Here is a 20248-nt window from a genome sequence, read left to right as displayed (position 1 = left end):
TACTGTAGTTCTACAATGAATAAGTGCAAGTGCACATCTGAAGCAAGTAAATAAAACAAAAAAAGAAAGAAAAAGAAAGGTAGCAGGGCAGGGGAAGAGGAAGGTGACCTTTGTCCAGATCAGTGTTTTGAACAGAGACATCGTTCTGTGGGGCGGTCACCTTGGTAAAGATGTAGAAAACACGGTCTTAGTGTTTTAGTAAATCCACTTCACTGCTCCCTTGTCCATCTCCACAGAAGACAAGGCATTCAAGAGAGCACTATGGCTGTGGAGGAGCAACGTCAATGTAGACACACCTCAAGTTATAGGGGTAATTTGCAGGTGAACTTCTCATGGGTAGAAGGTACCGTTGTAGGTTATCTGAAGTTTTGGATGGTGCCTAGACACATCGCACCTCATGAAATGGATGCAATCATATCATGCAGTAGGAAGAAGCCTACAGAATAATGGGCATCCATTCCAAGATGGCAGATCCTGTGTCTTCTAATTACTGACTTGAGGCAGAACTGTATGAAAACAGGAAGTACAAGTTGTTTTTTCGTTTTTGATAAATAGAACTCGCTGATAGTTATTAGGAGAGTACTTTCTTCTCCTTTTCCATGTTCCACAGAAGATGTCTTATAAGACTCCTCTTCCTCCAGCTAGACCCTACCTTGCTGTTCTCTTGATTCTCCTGTTGCTAGAACTTTAAATAGATGTTTGTTCCCTTCTAGCCTCAATCAAGCCAAGTTACTTATCAGATGTAACAGAGCGGGTTGAGGTACTCACTTAAATAATTTTATTTAGAGCCTCCTTTCTTGGCAAAATGCCCCATATTATGTCATTTGAACTTGCTCTATATTGGGAGCAATGTTGTCTCATCTTCAAAATTAAGGGTTCAGTTAGAGCAATTAAAGTGATAATGATCAAAAAGCACTTGGCAATTCTCCACCTACTGGCCACAATTGACATTATTAATATTGCAGCAGGATGGTGTAACCGCCTAGTGGACAATGCCAGTCAGGATGCTTTGAGGCACAAGATTTAACCCATGTTGTTGGCTCTCATTAGAAAAGTACTATTCTGGATCACAGCTTTGCTACCGTATTTGTTTTAGTCCTCATGTCTCCTAGAAATGCTTGCATATTTTACACTAGTCTAACCCACATGCACAAGGGTTTCAGCTGGTGTACATTTCTCTTTCTGAATGGACTTAGGGTGCTAACCTAACCCACTTTCCAGCACCAACATAAGGGCAATGCAGCTCTGAGGTAAGGGAACAAACAATCCCTTACTTTGAGGAGCCCTCCGTGAGTGCCACCCAACTGCAGGATGCAATAAACGGCTCATTAACACAGCTATGCCAGTGCTGGAAAGTTGGTTAGGATTTGGGCCTTAATGGGTTTTGCCTCTGTTTCTCGCCCCTCTGTCTCAAAAAGCAAGCAGCTGCACTCTTTCCAGCAAAACACTCCATACTATATGTGGCTTGGGACATTTGAAGGACAACCTGCTGCCACATGAACCTGGTCAGTCCCTCGTTTATCATCCAGGGACCCTCATTTGAGTTACCTATCCACTGGGGTTAGGAGAGAAGTGAGCAAGGAGAAGGCTTTTTTGATTGTGTCCATTCCAAGGAGCCTTACCTGACACCGACCATCATGTGTTTTCAGCACCAGGCAAATGTATTTTTTGTTAGCCCGGCCTTTGTACGAGCACTATAGCCGCTAGACCCACTTTGGAATTTTTCTTATGCTACTGTACTGTTTCTGCCATTTTGCGTTTTGTCATACATATTGTACTTTGTATTGCATTGGCTCTGATAGAGTTTCCTGATGGACAACATAGAAATTTTAAAAATAAATAATACTAAAATCCCACTACACATTTGCGGTTAACTCCATTTGTGGAATTCCAAAACAGGCAAATGCTTATGGTGCCCTCATCAGATTTAAAGGACATTTGAACATGTGATGAATATATAGGCCAGGCGTAATCATATAGAACTGTTTTGTGGCCACTTTCAGAAGAAATACTACTATCTGGAAACAGCCAGTATAAGAAAGGAGAGCAAATTGGCTGCCTAACCTAAGACTTGTTTCCCTGCGCAGAAGGAAAAACAAGAGTGCTCTACTGGACTGACATCTATTGTATTGGAATCGCGGAAGATGTGGCGAGGAGATAGCATGTGGTGTCAGCAGTGGCCCCTTTAAGGGTTCAGGCCTGGGCTTTTCAGCAGAGGGTGTGCTGCACAGTTTCAGCCACTAGAGGCAATAAGGTCCCTAGTGATATAAGGAGCACCTGATGCAGGAAGGGTTTGTGGGTAGTAGAAGGAGAAAAGTTTGAGGCTGGATTAATGGACTACTGATGGCTGAATGGACTTTGGAGATGGCTGGAGACACTGAGATTGGTGCGTGGCTGCCTTGCCTAAGACCTGCTGAGGACCAAGGTGCTTCTGTAGTGGCAGGAGGAGCTGCTGGCAGGAGAGCAGAGGAAGGAGGATCTCTGCAGGTTGAACAGGTGAGCTGTGCTGGTGGTGAGGTCAAGCAGTGCTGCAGGGCAGAACTACAGCAGGGGGGAGGCTTAAAGTGGGTATAATTCTCTAAGTGAAGCTTGAACTGGGAATCTGGCAAAACATTTATGCACCAAGTCCTATCCGGAGTCATATCCTTCTAACTCTGAAGTTTCATTAGGACCTGCTGCAAGAAAATAAAAAGCAAGCAAAAGGATCTGTCTTTCCATAGCTATTGATGTAGCTTAGAGCACCAGAAGACAGCCATGCTCTGCTGTAAGAATTCAATCACTTAAGAGTAGGCAGAAGATCAAAGCAATATTCCTTAGCCAAGCCTCAGATTCTAGATAAACCTGCTGCTCTGGAAGAAAGACTCCATCTTTCCAGCTGGAGAGTCAACTTTTCTTGGCCCATGAACTTCAGAAGGACCCACTGTCCTGGATAAAGGAGAGCATTGCAGAGTCCCCACACCATCTGCAATGACCAAATGCATTGGGATTTGTACCTTGTTTCTCCTCTTATCTTTTTTGTCTGATGAGGATGGGGATATTGGATTAGTTGTGAGGCACTGGTGTACCTGGGGGGGGGTCAAGGGGGACAAGTGCCCCTGGGAGGCATGCTTACAGGGATGGTGCCACCATCCACTGACCCTGCAGTCACCTTGAATTTTTTTGCTTTTTGAAAAAAGCCAAAGACACAAATGGAACTCTGATTGGCTGCCCACGTCTTTTGCTTTTTTTAAAAAAAGTGGGCAGCCAGTAAGAGTAGTGCACAACTGCTCCGATTGGGTGCCTGGTATATCTTGCTTTGTTTTTTAAAGCAAAAATGAGCAGCTAATCTGAGTGCTGCTCACATCTTTCACTTAAAAAAAAAATACCAGGCATCCAGAGTTGCGCACAGCCATTCCAATTGTGCCTGAAGTTATTGTAGTGAGATCATCACGTCACCGCCATTTCATCTGGGTGAGGTGAGGGGGCAGCATGTTTCTTGCTCCCAGCCGGTCAAAACCAAGAATGCCAGTGTCATGAGGAAGGATATTTAATCATGTGATTTTGTCAGCTTTTACTGCTTATTGACATTTTTCCATTGCTATCCCTCCTTCCACTAAATAGTCCCATGGTAGCTAACAAAAGGATAAAAACAGAAGTACGTACAATAAAATCAGATTTGAAATAGCAATTAAAAAGAGACAACATTAAAACAGATCAGCAGCAATGAGCAAGAAAAGCTCATGAGCTAAAAACTTGGTAGGACAGGTAGCTCCTGAGCACTGTTAGGAAAAGGGGAGGGGGGACTACAAAAGTTGTAGGCATTGCATAGTCTCAGTTGACTATCATGCTTTGGAGCTTTTTCCTGTGTTAGGTGACAGCAAAGTAAACTTTTTCACTACACAAGGAGCCACTGCCAATTCTAGTTGCCAGGCACCTGCATCCCTTTATCCATGTGGTTGAAAAGCATGTGTTCGTAACACGCTTGTAATATTTTTAAAGTGGATACATAAAAGATTGACCCCCATGAGCACTACAGATGGGTGATTTGTTGATCTCTTCCAAAACACCAAGTGACTAGGCTGATGAATGGCCAGAAACTACTCTTTCAAACTTACTCTTGCTTTAAACATGGGGGGGGGGGGCTAGGAAGGTAAGAACTCTTTGCAGCGTGATCATTAGAGAAAGAAAGAAGCCAGAGGAGGGAGAAACCCAGGGCAGCAGCAGGGGAAGCCAACCTTCTCATAGACAGGCAGAAGCCTGGACTAAAGCCACTCTCCTATCCAGGGAATGATTCACTGAATTAACATCCAATTAAGGAAATCCATGCCATGCCTTAAACATCACAGCAAACACCGCAGTCTTAATCATATAATAATATACCTTGAGGATTTTAACTTTCTTTTAATTTAAAAGTGGGGCTATTATGACACACAGGCAAAACCGCTAAATTCAACTTGAAAAGACTATTTATTGATGACTTCTCAAAATGTGTTGGACAAGAAGGAAAAAATGTGCACCATTTCGTAAATACTGTAGAAATGCTTTATGATGAGTTGAAGCTCACAATCAGTAATGTGTCAGATTTAACTCAAATTAATTTAAATTCTAAGTCAGTACAAACCAGACTCGGGGACCAATCCTATCCAAATTTCCAGGGCTGATGCAGCCTCAATGCAGCTCCCAAGTAAGGGAACAAATACATTATCTTACCTTGAGGAGGCCTCCGTGACTGCCCTCCACTACAGGATGCAGTGCAAGCCCCATTGGCACGGCTGCATCAGTGCTAGAAAGTTGGGTAGAATTGGGCCCTTGAAGCCCAATCCTATCCGTTCCCCCCATGCAGCACTGCCAAAAAGGCTACTGCAGCATCCTGTGGGGGAGGGGGGTCACAGAAGTCTCCTCCAGGTAAGGGAACATTTGTAAGGAGTAAGCCACCACAGCATGGAGAAGTCTACTCAGACCCATGTTGCAGGATTGGGTCTGGAAAGGGGACTCAGATTTGGCAGCTGCTGCTGCCAACCCCCCCTCCCTTCATGGACCTGATCCACTCATTCCCACCTTGTTACTTTTCCCATTCCCTCCCCCACCCGTTCCTCTCCTACCCTGTCCCACCTTCCTCACACCCTTACGTGCGTTGGTAGGGCAGGGTGGCTACTTTGGCACATGAGAAATCTCTGGCTAGTTCCACTAGCACTAAGAGCCCATAGGATTGAGCTGTCATGCAAGCCAAGCCAATGCATATTTACTCAGAAGTAGGTCTCACTGAGTCAATGTACTTGCTCCCAAGAATGCATGCACAGGATTGCAGTCTTAGGCTTGCAGAAGTATGTACAAGGAATAATTCAAGGAACATCTATGGTTCATATATTTTTCCGCCAGGGTCAGACTATATGGCCTCCAGTACACTCTCATTTTCTTGTACTCTTCCAGTTGGAGTGATGGTGTATTTAAATTCCTTAATTACTATGAAGAACTGGTTGAAACTCTACTGAAACCTTCTTAAATCTTCCACTGACATTAAAAGCTTAAACTAATATTATTATGATCCTGTACTTAAAACAAGTAAATTCTGGAAGAGCAATGAAATTTTCCTATTTAGATTCTGTTTCCACATAGTGATGTATAGCAGTGGTTCTCAAGCTTTTGCACCAGGACCCACTTTTTAGAATGAGAATCTGTCAGGACCCACTGGAAGTGACATCAAGCAGGAAAATCTTTAACAATCCTAGGCTGCAATCCTACCCACACTTACCCAGGAGTAAGTCCCATTTACTATTATTCATAGCATATATAGAAGAGCCTGTTAAAAGTACAGATCTGTAACATTTCTGCAGTGCAGTCACATGCCATGGTAGCATCAAGTCTAATATATTAAACAAAAAATATTGAATGGGGACCCACCTGAAATTGACTTGCAACCCACCTAGTGGGTCCCGATCCACAGTTTGAGAAACACTGATGTATAGGGTTTTACTTTTGTCACATGCTTATTTGCAGATCCAAAATCTACATCCAGGAGAATGCTCTATATCTCATCATTAATCCAGGCATGTACCTGACCTGTTAGAAATGTGGCCGTGAAGGTATGGTATCAAATCTTTTGTACTGCTCTCCTCCCATGTCAAGCTGGGGCCACACCAGGGAAATGTGACTCAGGCTGCAACCCTGTGCTCACTTTCTTGGGAGTAAGTCCCATTGAATCCAGAGGGATTTACTTCTGAGTAGACATGCATAGGATTGGGATGTCAGTGAGTTGGAGATGAGGCTTTATTAGGAGCTTGCCTATGGATTCTTGTCATAATTGAACTGGGCCTGTAACTTGAGGGATGTACAATTAGTTCAGTTCCTAGCATGTTCAGTTCCTAGCAAGATTTTGAGTGGCAGACTGGCAAAGACCTCTGCTGGAGACAGTGAAAAGCAGTGCTTCCTATCAGCATGGACAGTACTGGGTTACTCACTCACTCATCATAAGGCAGCTCTCCATAAACTCACCTCCTCTGCTGGGGCAGAGTCACACTTCTCTCTGAAAGTGCATTTTAGGGTGCAGAACTGAGTTTTGTTCCACCTATTAAGTGTGCTAGATTTCTAAATCAACATTGTTCACATTAACACATACAACCTAAAGATAGTTTTTCTGAAGTAAGACCTCTTTATTTTGACAGAGTGAAAAGTTTTCTTCCCCATACAAACTCAGACAGAAGCCGGCCCATGGGGAATTGCTCTTTGTATGTATATTGTTTGAAAATGATAAAGAAAAACACACTGGCTTTGCAAAAACAGCCTTTTCTTCCAATGACCATGGAAATCCAGCAATGGAGGAGGCTGCTGTTGGGGAGCACCTGCCCATGAAAGGATGTCATATGTTCAGTATGTTCCCATGCCCCTGAAACAGATATAATTCTGTTATAATTCTTCACAAGATATAATTCTTCTTTTTGATCTAAACTAGTCATTGGATTACATTAAAAACAAAACCATCTTGTGTGGAATGCTTGCTTTTTGTGAGAGGTAATCATCAGCAAGATGGGTACTGTTCTGCCATAATTCCAGCTTATCAACGCACTGACCTTACAACTGAGCACAAATGAAAAAAACTCGCCAAAGAATGTAAAACTGAAAACCGCCCCAAATCATCCTGCTGATATTGAGAGGAATCGCTCTCATCTGCATGTCATGTGGTGCAAAGTGAGGGCATCATTCCAAGCTTAATTAAGGGTCCCTAAATGCTGTGTTTACATGAACATGTGTGATGGAGGCTTTCTCTGCTATGAGGAAAAGGGAGATGAGCTATAAAAATGAATCAGAGGGGAACATGTATCAGTAAAGAATAGCAAAGCTTTTGTGTATTTTCTTCCCAATCATTCGTTCCAGAGGAAGTAAGATGCATTCAACCACAACAAGCCACAAAGCGTGCTTTCCTGTGAGAAGCAAAAACCAGTGTATTTAGTCAGTGTTTGGGACAAAGCTTTGTTCTAGCTTTCCACGCTTCCTTCTTATTAATCATGTTTGGAAGAAAGAAAACCTAGAGCCCAATCCTATGCATGTCTGCTCAGAAGTAAGTCCCATTACAGTCAGTGGGGCTTACTCCCAGGAAAGTGAAGATAGGATTGGGCTGTTACTTGGGTGGTAATCTAAGACTACCTTCTGCTTTACAATCTCTCTGTATATACTTAGCTGGAGCTCCCAAACTCCACAGAAATGAATAGACGCTTTAGAGCAGCAGGTCTTAAAAGGTGACATTCTGCTCTCTTCAAATCAGCACTTCTCTGATGGAAGAAAGCCATTTTTTTTCTGAAGTCATGAGGCCTACATACATGCAATATGAATGAGCATGGTGATTGCCAAGAAAGTTACACCCAGTTCTAGCCTAGCATTCCCTGGGCTTGGAAATGGTAAAGAATTCATTCATTCATTCATTGAAATTATATGCTGCCCTTCAACATAAAACTCCCAAGGTGGTGTACATATTCAAATAAATAAAATAACAAGATAAAATGCTGAGGGAAAAATCTGCAGAAATCTGTAAGCCACAACAGATTGGTATCGTCCAGCCAAATGGTCAAGCTATTTAAACCAAATGAAAAACATGTTGGATGCTTGAGCACATTAAAAACGTGTTTCCCTAGTGCTGAGAACACCTCATGGTTGGTGCCAGGTGAGTATCTTCAGGAGGACACTCCGTGTGCAGGGCACTGTGACTGAGAAAGGTGGGTGATGACTGGGGAGAAAGGTAACTTCAAACAGCAAGGAGTCTCAGAGGAGGACCTCTGATGACAAACATGGGATTTGGGCAGATTCTTGTTGCAGAAATTGGTCCTGAAAAGACTCTCCCCCATTCCAAAATTGAGACATGAAAGATCCCTCAAGACTCCAGTGACTGAGAGAAAATCCCGATTGATATAGTGTTACGGCAGTGTGGGATCCGTGTGCTTCCCCATGATCCAATCCCACATTGCTCTGGTCATGTTTGGTTGGAGGCAAGGATGTGTCTGATTAAAGTGTTCCTTCCCACACCAGTGACATCCTCCCCAGAGTCAGGTCATGTTCACATGGGAAAGAACTGATTTCTCGCTTTGCCCACACAGTCCTTCCACTCAGATGTTACTGACACAGCATGGAGCTGGGCCATAGGGAAGCAGCTCCCATGCTGGGGCAGTAATATGGAAAGTGGACCATAAGGAGAATATGCTACCCTCTTTAGGGGTTGCAGAAAATATAGTACACCACAATGGAGAGTGTTGGGGGGGGGGAGTCAGACTGCCCTGATACTACCAAGGAGGATATAAAGGCAAATAGAGACATAAAGAACTCTTGGGTGATACTTGCTTAATCACTGCAAGCCAATCAAGTGGCACATTTCTCAAGAACAGAATTGGCTAAGTGGCAGCCCGCAGGCTGGATCGGACCCAGGAAGCAATTTCATCTGGCACCTGGAGGCTCCATCTATCTGCTGGAGGATAGGATACAAACCTAATAATTACTCCTGCTATACATTGTGCATGCACAGCAACAGTTCCAGCGGTTAACTTCCACATTTTCTTTGTCTGTGTTCCACAACCTACTTCTAGGTAGGAGTTACAATGCTGGTAATAGCCACCATCATTTAGAAATAGCACTTCTATACTTACATCATTTAGTAGCTGCACAGAATAAGGAATGATGGAGGTGTCCTTCTCCAGAGGGGTGGGCGTGTATGTTTGTCGGGGACACACGGACGGACACACACGAGATACTTGTTTTATTTTACTGGGGGGGGAATGGAAAGATCTTAGGGTTGAATTGGAGGCAGGAAGGAAATGAAGATTTGCTGAAAGACAAAAACAGTGGTGTGTCCATTACATGCCTGACCCCCTCTATATCAACACATTCCAGCCATGCTTGTCCACTGCTATAAAGGAGGGCAGCTTAATAATTAATTGCAGGAAGGCTTTACAGAGATTAACCACTGGGATGCTGGAAGTACAATAGCCCCCTTCCCCTTGCAAAGCAGGGGAACTCCTTAATGCCCCTCCTCACGCTTGCTTACAGAGATCTCCAGAACTGATCTCTGCAGCATCAAATCGTATTTTGTATTCCCAAGCATGGTTAACCTCTCCTTGTCACTGGATGTCACCCCTACACACACTGTGTTCTCCAGCACCGCTCGCTAGAGTTCTTTCTTGCTAAGCATATAGACTAGATGAGACTTTGACTTGATCCAGCAGGGCTCTTCTTCTGCTCCTGCATATTGTCCTTTTGCTAAGCACTCAAAGCATTTCCCATCCAGTATATGGTCTCAGTAATCCTAATAACACTCCTGCAAACTAGGTCAGTGCAGTGACCCCTCTGCTACAGATTGGGATAAGGCAGGGGGGTCAGAGTCAGCTGCTTGAGGAAAGGCACACAGTTCATGGCTGAGCTGAGACATGAACCAGGGATCTTTAGCTCAAGAGTGCCTGTCCTTATCTGCTGCACTGCTGAAAATCACATACTTCTGAACTAGTCAGGTGCATGAAGGAGATAATGTCTTTTTCGCAAGCTGACAGTTGCAGAGGAGACATCTAGCTGAGGGGTTGTTTTATGCTCCCTCGGCCAAACCAGTCTTTTTACTGTTGCCGAATTCTACTACCATCCCTCCACTTGCTCTGTATCTGACTGAAGAAAAACTAGCAAGGCTATTACTGAGGCACCCACTTTGCCCCTGTCCATCCTTATCATAAGAAATGCTGTTGAACTCTGGGGTGAATGCAAGGGTGTAGATCCATTTGGATTTCCTTAGGTCACCAAAAATTGTAACCAGTTCAAAACAGGTTCAATAACAAACGATCAGGCATCCAGGACATCCTTTGGAGGAGTGGTGAGAGCTATTCTCTGCTCCAGCTGTTTGGAGGAAAGACAGGTATATGTCAAGTGAGGCATCTGAAAAAATGAGGAAGAGAAACAAAAGAAATGGGCAGGCAAGACAGGAAGATCAGATAGGAACCGGCCTACCCAGTAGCGTAGCTAAGGGGGTGCAGGGGTAACAGCTACACTGGGCTACAGCTGCTGGGGGGGCAACATCAGGGGCAACAATGCTCACGTGCAACTTACATTGGGGTCAACAGTCATCTACCACAATTGCCATGTGTCCAGACAGGCACACTGGACTACGGGTGTGGGGGAGGGGGCAACAGTTGCCTGCTGCTATCAATGTGTATGACCTACATTCGACTGCAGTTCCCGCCAGCAGCCAAATAAAAGTCACACATGCATCCGGTTACATGCTCCGTTCCCCCCCCCAGCAGCATGCAACAAGCCATCCAGTCATGTTGCACCACTTATAAAAGCAACACAACCAAACTGCTTGTTGTGTGCTGCTGGAGGGGGAGCTACAGTCTAGCTCGTCGCCACACGTATGTGCGACTTACATTCAGCTGCTGGTGCACAGCAATAGCAGAGGGTGACTATTGCCCCCCCATAGTCCAGTGTGTTGTTGCCCCTGATGTTGCCCCAGTAGCAAACAACAAATGGTCTTGTTGTGCCATGAAGGCAACCTCCGAGCTGGAGGAACCAGGATGGTGGCAGCAGGAGATGAGACAGGAAGAGGAGTCCACCTCAAAGGAAACCGAGATGGGGAGTGATCTCTTCCTTTGGAGAAGTGGCAGCGGCTTGTTGACCCTTGCTCCAGGAGCTTGGGGGTGAGTAGGGGGGAGCTGGTGCTGTGAGGAGGCAGTGAACAACTGGGGGGAGGTGGCAGATTTTTTATTTTACACTTTTTAAAAATGTGGGTGTGACATCAAAACCCAAAGTCACATCACTTCTGGGTGTGATGTCATTTCCAGGGCATCATTTTGAACTTTGCATCGGGCAACAGGATTATTAGCTACACCACTGAGCCCCCCCCCCCCCAACCGTCCATGAAGTGGATGCTGAGGTGCATATCAAAAGGCAGGGTTGTGGGAAGTGGCAAACAGCCTTGGGGTGCCCTCCACCCTGAGTCTGTTGCAACTTCCCTTCCTTCCCCCTTGTACAGAGCTGCTCCAATTTGCTTCCCTGCCTTCTTACTTTGCTCCTTTCTCTTGTGAGCCCTTTAAAAAAAAAAAACAGGAAGTGCAAGTCATTTTGCACAAGATGTATCCAAACTTTTCAAAACTAGTTCAAAGTGTCTGAACCAGTTACCAAAAAATTACTTCTTAAAGTTAGTGTCTGAACCAGAATTGAACCACAAAGTTTAAAAATAGTGATGATCCTCAACTAGTACCAAATCCCAAAATTGTAATCGTTTGACTTCTTGGCTTAGAGACCATGGAGCAGGCTGCCCCCTGCGTAATGCAGACTCCTTGCCCTCCTTGCCACCTGTGTTGCTCCCCTAAATCTGTGTGGGCATCTCAATACTTTGGTAAATACATGTACAGTAGCAGAATTCAGAGCCTCCACACAGCTGTGCCCTGCACAAAGACAGTTGGGTTTCCCCACCATCCCAGTGCCATCTGGAAGACTGCAGTGGCAGCCCACAACTTGCCTAGAAGTTTATATGTTCCCACAGGCACTAATAACATCATCGGTGCACACCAGGACCTAGTCCAATTTGTAATTAATTTGGATTCTCAGTGTTCCGGATGTCTGTTGGTCATTTGGAAAATCCGTTTTGCATTGTCAAATTAATTCTGCCATTGAACTAATGGGTTCCTACCATCCCTGCTCATCAATCATGAAACAGAATGTTGGTACATTTATCCTAAGCTTTGGTGGGGACAAGTTGGCACCTCTAGCTAAAACTAGTTCCCATATTCCAGAAACTCTGACTTCTCCCTTTGAGGCTTCTATTCTTCAATTTCTCTCACAGTGCAACCCTACACAAGGCAACTCAGAAGTCAGACTCATGGATGAGATTTCGTCCCAGGTAAGTGTGTACAGGATTGCAACCACAACCCAGCCACTTCTTCCAGCACAACACAAATTCGGGAATTGACCCAGTTCAGTAACCCTTCATTACCAAGTTGGTGGCAAGAAGGTGTTTTGGTCAACTGTTAGAATGTGCCATTTGCTCTCAGAAAGTGCCATGCCATGCCATTTGCCCTGGGGGAAAAAGAGAGAGAGCGAGAGAGATGTTGTAAAAATCTGGGATGGGAGACCAAAGCCAGGGAAGCCTCAAAATGAAAAGAGGAAATAAAGTTTCAGAAAGCTACACATTGAAGCAATTTTGAGAAAGGCATTTAGAAGCAAAAACTCAACAGTTAGTTTAAAATTAAAGTCTGATGTTGTGAGTGGGGTGGGGGGGAGACTTCAGCTTCAAACACAAGAGTTCCAAATGAGGGTCAGCACTAGATTTAAGGAGGACCAGAAAGCTTTTGAAAGTAAATCGATAGACACCAAAGAGAGAAACAGCCTGAATTGGGACTCCAATGGTAGGCTGCAGGGTAAGTTGGGGCATGAACATTACAACCGAAACTGTGTTAGCTCTGTGCAGATTAAAACAGTTTCTGGGAACTCCCTGGCCTTATTTAGAAAGTGGGTTTTGTTTCACTAAAATCCCAAATAGCTCCAAAATGAAGGCTGAGAGTTTTACCAATCCAGTATTGAGTTGCAAACAAGTTGCTATCATGCTTGTGGGGAAAAAAAAATCCCTTTCATCTTCTGGGAAGCAAAAGAGCAAGGCTGACTCCTCTTGCTAGAGCATCAGGCCACATTAAGAAAAGCAAAAGCTGCCAAAGTATATATGCCAATATTTATCTATATGCAAATGCAATAGAACAGACAATTCCCCCCCCATCCTCTCCAAAATACAAAAACTTAGCTGTTTGACTTTCTCTCTGCATTTCCCCCAGCTGATTGTCCCATCAAAAATCCTAAAAAACAGAGGGACAAGAAATGTCATCTGTCATGGAGGCCAAGGACCAAGAGTGAGAAATAGTTGCCCTGATGCAGGCTTTGGGGGTGGGGGGCTGAATGTGTTTAACACAATCTGGCTCCATTTACATATATTTGGGGCAGGGCCTTGGAGAGGGGGATAAAAGGGTTATTTGCACCTGGGCCCAGGGTCAGAAAGGGAGCCCAGGAGCCAAAGGAAGGGGCCCAGAAATTTCCTGGGATCTGACATTTTCTAATCTCACCCAGATTCACTGCCCATGTGGGATTGTGGGGACATTACCGTGGGCACATGGCGGCATCTACTGCCACAAGCCATACACACCAGGCACAGAGATTCATACATTCCCTACCAGTGTCACATCTGGGAGGAAATGGACCTGCTACATTAGCTTTTTGGCTTGTGAACCCCAACCTTAGCTTTCATATTCAAAATGTTACTGGTCCTTGTAGGTTGTGGAGAAAAGCTTGGAAATGTGTGGCCTGTGGAAATTTCCAACACTCTGGATTAAGTGCTGGAAATCCCCAACAGATTCATACATTCATCTTCACAGTGGCGTCGTTTTCATGAAAAGTTGCTTCTGTGTAATTGGGATTCTAATCAGCTGCAGAATGTTTGAACTGGCTTCCCGCAGGGAGTCACTGGGGTTCATAAGTCCCCATGACAGGACCACCAGTCCTTAGGGAAGTAAAGTGCGGTGTGGGCAGATACCATACGATCCAATAAATCCACATGGGGACTTAGAAAGTCCTTTTAATTATTCCCACACCACGTGGAGTCCTAACTACCAGAAGGGACTTTCAGAAGCAGCCATACCATGCGAGCATGAATCAGACGAAGTCTTCAGTGTCCCACAGAGCTCCTTACTCTTCTCCCATGGTTAATATTTCTTGCTCCCATCTTGATTGCTCATCTGTTCCTAATATCCTACCAAGTCCTTCCTCCTGAATGAAACGTTGTACTTTTCTTGAGCTCCATGACAAGCTACTTACCAAAATTCTCCCAGAAGATATTTAAACAGAGTGTCAAATATAAACCCTGAACTGAGCTTTATTATCTGGTTTGAACTTTGAATATATGTCTGTAATCTATAAGAGGATGGAGGGAGTCATCACTCCCAATTCTTTCTCCAAAGTATTGTACCTCGTGTCTTCCTATTAAGGAGAATCTGGTTATGCTTCCATGGCAATGATCTGAGGCTTCTGTAGTTGCACAGGACTTTAACAATTAAGGTATATCTTCATCAGTTGTTTTTATCAAGATTATTGGCCCAATCCTAACAAGGGCCTGCACATTCCAGTGGCGCACACTGTCACAAAAGCACCACAAAGCGCTTTGTGACAGCACAAGGCCCAGGCATGTTGGCAAGACGGCCAGAGCATTCCTGCTGGTGACAGCAGAGCGACAGAAGCCCGCGGAGCAGGAAAATCCAGCACAGGGGGAGGGAAGGGCAGGAAGGGGGTTGAACAGGATAGGGGAAGGGCAGAACAGGGCAGTGATGAGGTGGGGGGTGGATCAGGTTGGGGAGGGGGCGGGATCAGTGGTGTTGACGAGTGCTGTATCCAAACCCTCTTCCTGGCCCTGATCTGCCTGCATAGATCAACCTGGACATGCACAGCAATATTACTGGCAGAGGTCTGAGTTGACCTGTTGTGGCTGCTGGGGCTTACACAGGGGACAAATGTACCCTTACCCCAAAGAGACTTCCAGCAGCCCAAAAATCCCCTGCAGGATGCAGCTGGCATTGCTGCATCACCATGCAGGAATTTAGGTAGAATGTTTTTTTCTCTGGTCATGCTTAGAACAGCTGGTGAACCTCATCTGGTGTCTTTGATTTAGATTCCAATTCCAGGTTTTGTTTTGAGAACACAAGTACCTCATTAAAGATGTATTAACTTTCCAGCCATGTCCTCCATGATACCTGGACAGATATTTCAAGAAAAATTGCCTCTTGAAATGGCAAACTGATCCACTGACCTAAAAGCAAATTTATTTACAATGATGTCATCCTACCATTGACACCAGGAGGCTGTGGCACCTGCCCATAAGTAAATTTACTAGCATGTAAGCATACAAACATGCCACTGAAATTGGCAAATGGAGAATCTACCCATGATTCATTTGTTTAGACTGGCCTCTTTTAGTTCCTTTTCGGTGCTTTGCACATCAATAGTGCAAAAGGATCACTGAAGCAAATGAAGAAAAAGCTAAAAACAAGGTTCAAAGCAAAACCAAATGACAAACAACATGAATTACACAGAGGGGCTTTAATGCAGATGAAAATTTAAGCTGTTTCATGACAATATTTGTGCCATCATACGGTAAATCCTTACCAAACAATCCACCCCCCCCCAATTATCATCAGTTTCTGTAATTATTTTTTAGCAACCATGTCCATGACTTTCTTTGACAAAGCACAGCCCCTTAACTGAAATCCATGTGCAAGCAAAAGTGAATAATCAGGATTTAGCAGGAGATAATCTATATTCTACCTAGGTTGTGTTTTATAGATATTGTTCTGAAAGGCTTCATCTCCTTAGTTTAATTTTGTGTTAAGAACTGAAAGCAATAATTGAAACATGTGCTGCTTTAACATACGTTAGATTGGAGATGAAGAACCAAAGCTGGATTTTTTTTTCCCTGCCACAGAAATTATTTGGCCTTGAACCATACAGCCCTTGCTAGCTATTCTGCAACTGAAAAGATTCTTTTGTGAGTGCTTTTTAAAATAATTACTATAAAGCACTTCAAGTAGAATTCTGATTGTCGTCTATTCCTCATTTCATGCTTTCACAATGTTTTTGTTCAAGGATGACTCTTTTATGAAATATCTATTTTAGGTTACACCCTCCAGAACCTTATTATTTGCCAAAAGAAAAAAACGATCCATTGTGAGCAGAAAGTTGTTCTTTAAGCTTCCCCATTAGACCAACTAAATTCATCAGAGTAATAGAGCTATTCATGCAAAAATAGATGTCAATTTTCTTTGCAACTCCAAGCTTGTCAATAGATAGAGTTTCAGCGCATGAGATGTTGAGCCAGAAGGATCTGAAACACATGAAAAAAATCTATGCAAGTGAATCCTTGTTTACTTGTGTACCTATATATTTGTGTGTTTATTAGCTCTCTTTGTGCCTCTGTTGCTAAGAGCAAACACATTTCCAGAGCAATCTGGAGCAAAGATTGCACCTGCCATCACTGGAAAAGTTTCTCTTCTTGAATTTCAGAAGTTCTTTCTGCAAGAAACTTAGAGCTAAAACATCCTAGCTGCAGAGTCCCCATGATAGAGGCCACCTCACTCGGATCAATAATGTTCCAAATGGTTTGCAGTTCAAGAAGATTGCATATGACTATATTGTTCATTGAAACAAAAGAGTGTTGAACTATTTCTAGAGCTTTACCTTCTCCTCATCATTTGAAACCATAAGACTGAAAATTATTAACCCGGGACACAGTTGCCCTGGACCTTGTCCCATGCAACTTCCATTGAAATGAATTCAAGAGCTACCACACTACCTCTTATTCATTTCAACAGAGCTTACATTGAAGAATTTCCTGTTGGACTGGGCCTCATGTATCAGCACTGTGTCTCCCACTGTGCCACACTTAATGGAACCCAAAATCCACTACCTGGAATGCCCACTTTACCTTGCTTATGGTAGAACTTCTTCTGGTCTAACAGGATGACCACTGCCAGGTAAAAACTGAGCACTAGTGTATGCATACACATACACAAAATATGAAGAAGTTCTCTTCACATTAAATGTGACAAGGATCTCACATGTCCAAAGGATTTACAGCAGGCAGGTAAAATAAATCTGTACAAGAAGACAGCAACTGCACTTGCCCGCTGCCCAAGGCCCTTTCAGAATCTGATTGATCTCACCATGGTATTTATTATCACTGGCTACTTGTGAAGTGCTTTTGGTGTCCTCATTGAGAGACAAAATCTGCTTTTAAAAGGAGCAAAGCTTTCTAGAGAAAAACCTTAGAAGGGAAGAGGGGAAAAGTCTGGGGTGAATAATGTCATTGAATGCAGTCCCTGATTACAGCCATCCAGAGCCATAAACTTGGAGACTGTTACACCTCACCAACAATGCATTAGAAGAAGTTGGATGCCAAACAAAGCAGCCCTGGGTAATCCATTTGCAAAGGTGTAATCAGCACATTACATCTCTTAAAGAGATTGGAGTATCAAACCACTTATCCATCTCCTGAGAACTCTGCATGCGGATATGGAACAACTGATTGGTTTAAAATAGGGAAAGGAGTACAACAAGGCTGTATATTGTCACCCTGCTTATTTAACTTATAGGCAGAGTACATCATGCAAAAGGCTGGGCTGGATGAATCACAAGCTGAAGTTAAGATCGTCAGGAAAAATATCAATAACCTCAGATATGCAGATGATACCTCTCTAATGGCAGAAAGTGAGGAAGATCTAAAGAACCTCTTGAAGGTGAAAGAGGAAAGTGCAAAATGTGACTTGAAACTTAACATTAAGAAAACTAAGATCATGGCATCCGGTTCCATCACCTCATGGCAAATAGAAGGGGAAGAAATGGAAGCCGTGACAAAGTTTATCTTCTTGGGCTTCAAGATCACTGCAGATGGAGATTGCAGCCATGAAATTAAAAGATGCTTGCTTCTTGGGAGGAAAGCTATGGTAAGCCTAGACAATGAAAAGCTGAGACATCACCCTGTCAACAAAGTCAGTCGTATAGTCAAAGCTATGATTTTCCCAGTTGTAATGTAAGGCTATGAGAGATGGACCATAAGGAGGGCTAAGTGCCGAAGAATAGATGCTTTTGAATTACGGTGTTGGAGAAGATTTTTGAGAGTGCCCTGGACTGCAAGGAGATCAAATCAGTTAATCCTACAGGAAATCAACCCTGACTGTTCATTGGAAGGACAGATACTGAAATACTTTGGTCATCTCATGAAAAGGGAGGACTTTTTAGAAAAGACCCATATGCTGGGAAAAATTGAAGGCAAAAGGAGAAGGGGACAGCAGAAGATGAGATACATAGTGTCATGGAGGCAATGAACATGAATTTGGACAAATTCTGGAAGTTAGTGGTAGACGGGGGGCCGGTCACAAAGTTGGACTTAATGAATGAACAACAACAAATCAGCACATTAATGATTATTGCCATTCGCAGGATGGCTTATTTTTTATCCATGGTTGCTGAGCTGCAGTTGGCTAAGGTCTGGCACTTTCCAGCCCCATTTTCTCATATCTATGCCAGCTCTTGTTCGCTTACCACTGACCAGCTATAAGGAAGAGCTCACAACACAAACAGGATGATAGAGTTTTGACTCCAATCTGTACTGGCTCATCTCAAATGCCACATTCCTCCTCTCCACCCCACTTCTGCATGCACAAAACCCATTCTTACATATAAATGGAGGCCAGCCACATTAAGCTGAATTTGGACCTGGTTAATATATTTATTGGCTTGTTTGTTTGGCACAATTAATGTTTATGGCATTGTGCACAATATGTGAGGACACATCCCTCAGATTACAACCCGGTTTGCAAGTTTATTGATAAACGCCAGGAAAGGGTCATGCATAATGATAATTTTAATGAATCGATTTTCATTTTGTTAGGAACCCACCTTTGTAGGCAATGATTCCTACAGAGCAGTGGTTCTCACCCTTTTTAGCCCAGGACCCACTTCTGAGAATGACAATCTGTCTGGGGCCTGCCAAAAGTGATGTCAGTTACCTGGAAGTGATGTCATAGCCAGAAATGACATCATCAAACAGGAAGTGACATCACTGTGATGTCAGAGCCAGAAGTGATGTCATCAGGCAGGAAGTTCTTGCCTAGAAACTCAAACTGTAAATGACAAGTATTCCAGGTCAGAAGCTTCTTCCATTTCTCCCTGCCCTCACTACTATTGCTATCAAGCAAAAAATAAAACAACATCTGGAACAAAATATTTGTGTATTTATTTACTACTGTTTTTATTTCAGTCTTTATTTACAAAATCTCAAGCTACTTCTTGTATTGCACTTGAAACCAACAAACATTGATGTGGCTATTGATACTATGCTCAGCACTAGCCAGAAACAAGTGCACCCTACTCATGCACCTCAATACAAGAAGTAGCTCTAGCTTTTGTAAATAAAGGAAATAAAAACAGTAGTAACCCCCTCAGAAGAAAGATAAGCAGGGACGCTTTCCCTCATCTCCCCCAAGCCTAAGCACATCTACTCAGAATTGACTCCCATTATTGGCAATGGGGCTTACTCCCAGGTAAGAGTAGACAGAATTGCAGCCTAAGAGAGAAGTAAGAAGCGGGGAAGGGTGCACATCAGAGAAGCGGCTGGGGGAACAGCACTCTCCCTGGGTGCTTCTCCCCCCACATGCCAGACCTGCCCTCCCTCCTCCCCCCCCCCTCCTGGCTGCTCTCTTGGCAGCCAGGGATCCCCCCTCAGTCCTGCAAAGATATAAAGAGAGGACGTGCTAACCAGGGCAGGAAAGGTTCGCGGCTTCCAGGCGATTTCAGAGAGGGAGAGAGGTCATGATGCAGAGGACAAGAACGGCAGTGGGGTGGTGGTGGTTCGGTGATGCTGCTTTCACAGCAGGCTCACAAGAGGGGAGATCATGCGGGTCTAACGGGGATCACGCATCAAGTCAGCCAAGCTGACAAAGGTTGGTGGGGAGAAGCCTGGCTGGCTGCGATTGGCCCCCCTGAGGGAAGCCTCCAAGTACAGAGGGAGGTCCAGCTGGAAGGCAGCAGCACGCTTTCTGGAGAAAAGCGGCACGCTGCTTTCTTTGCACATGTGCAAGCCACTCAATGCCAGGAAGCTTAAAATGGCGACGCCCAGGCTTTGCCCACTTCCAAAATGGCGCTGCCTAGGTCTTTTGCCATCTTACAAGGTGGCTGCCGCTAGCTTCTTGCGACCCACCAGAAATTGGATTGCGACCCA

The 20248-nt window shown here is 44.1% G+C and overlaps 1 pseudogene; it reads left to right on the top strand.

Annotated features, from left to right (window-relative positions):
* The first annotated feature begins 2343 nt into the window (after positions 1 to 2343).
* Positions 2344 to 18353, top strand: LOC136638825 (uncharacterized; annotated as a pseudogene).
* Positions 18354 to 20248: the final 1895 nt, after the last annotated feature.

Source organism: Tiliqua scincoides, chromosome 2 (genome assembly GCF_035046505.1).
Source record: "Tiliqua scincoides isolate rTilSci1 chromosome 2, rTilSci1.hap2, whole genome shotgun sequence".
NCBI lineage: Eukaryota > Metazoa > Chordata > Lepidosauria > Squamata > Scincidae > Tiliqua > Tiliqua scincoides.
This window is presented reverse-complemented; position numbering and strand designations above follow the sequence as displayed.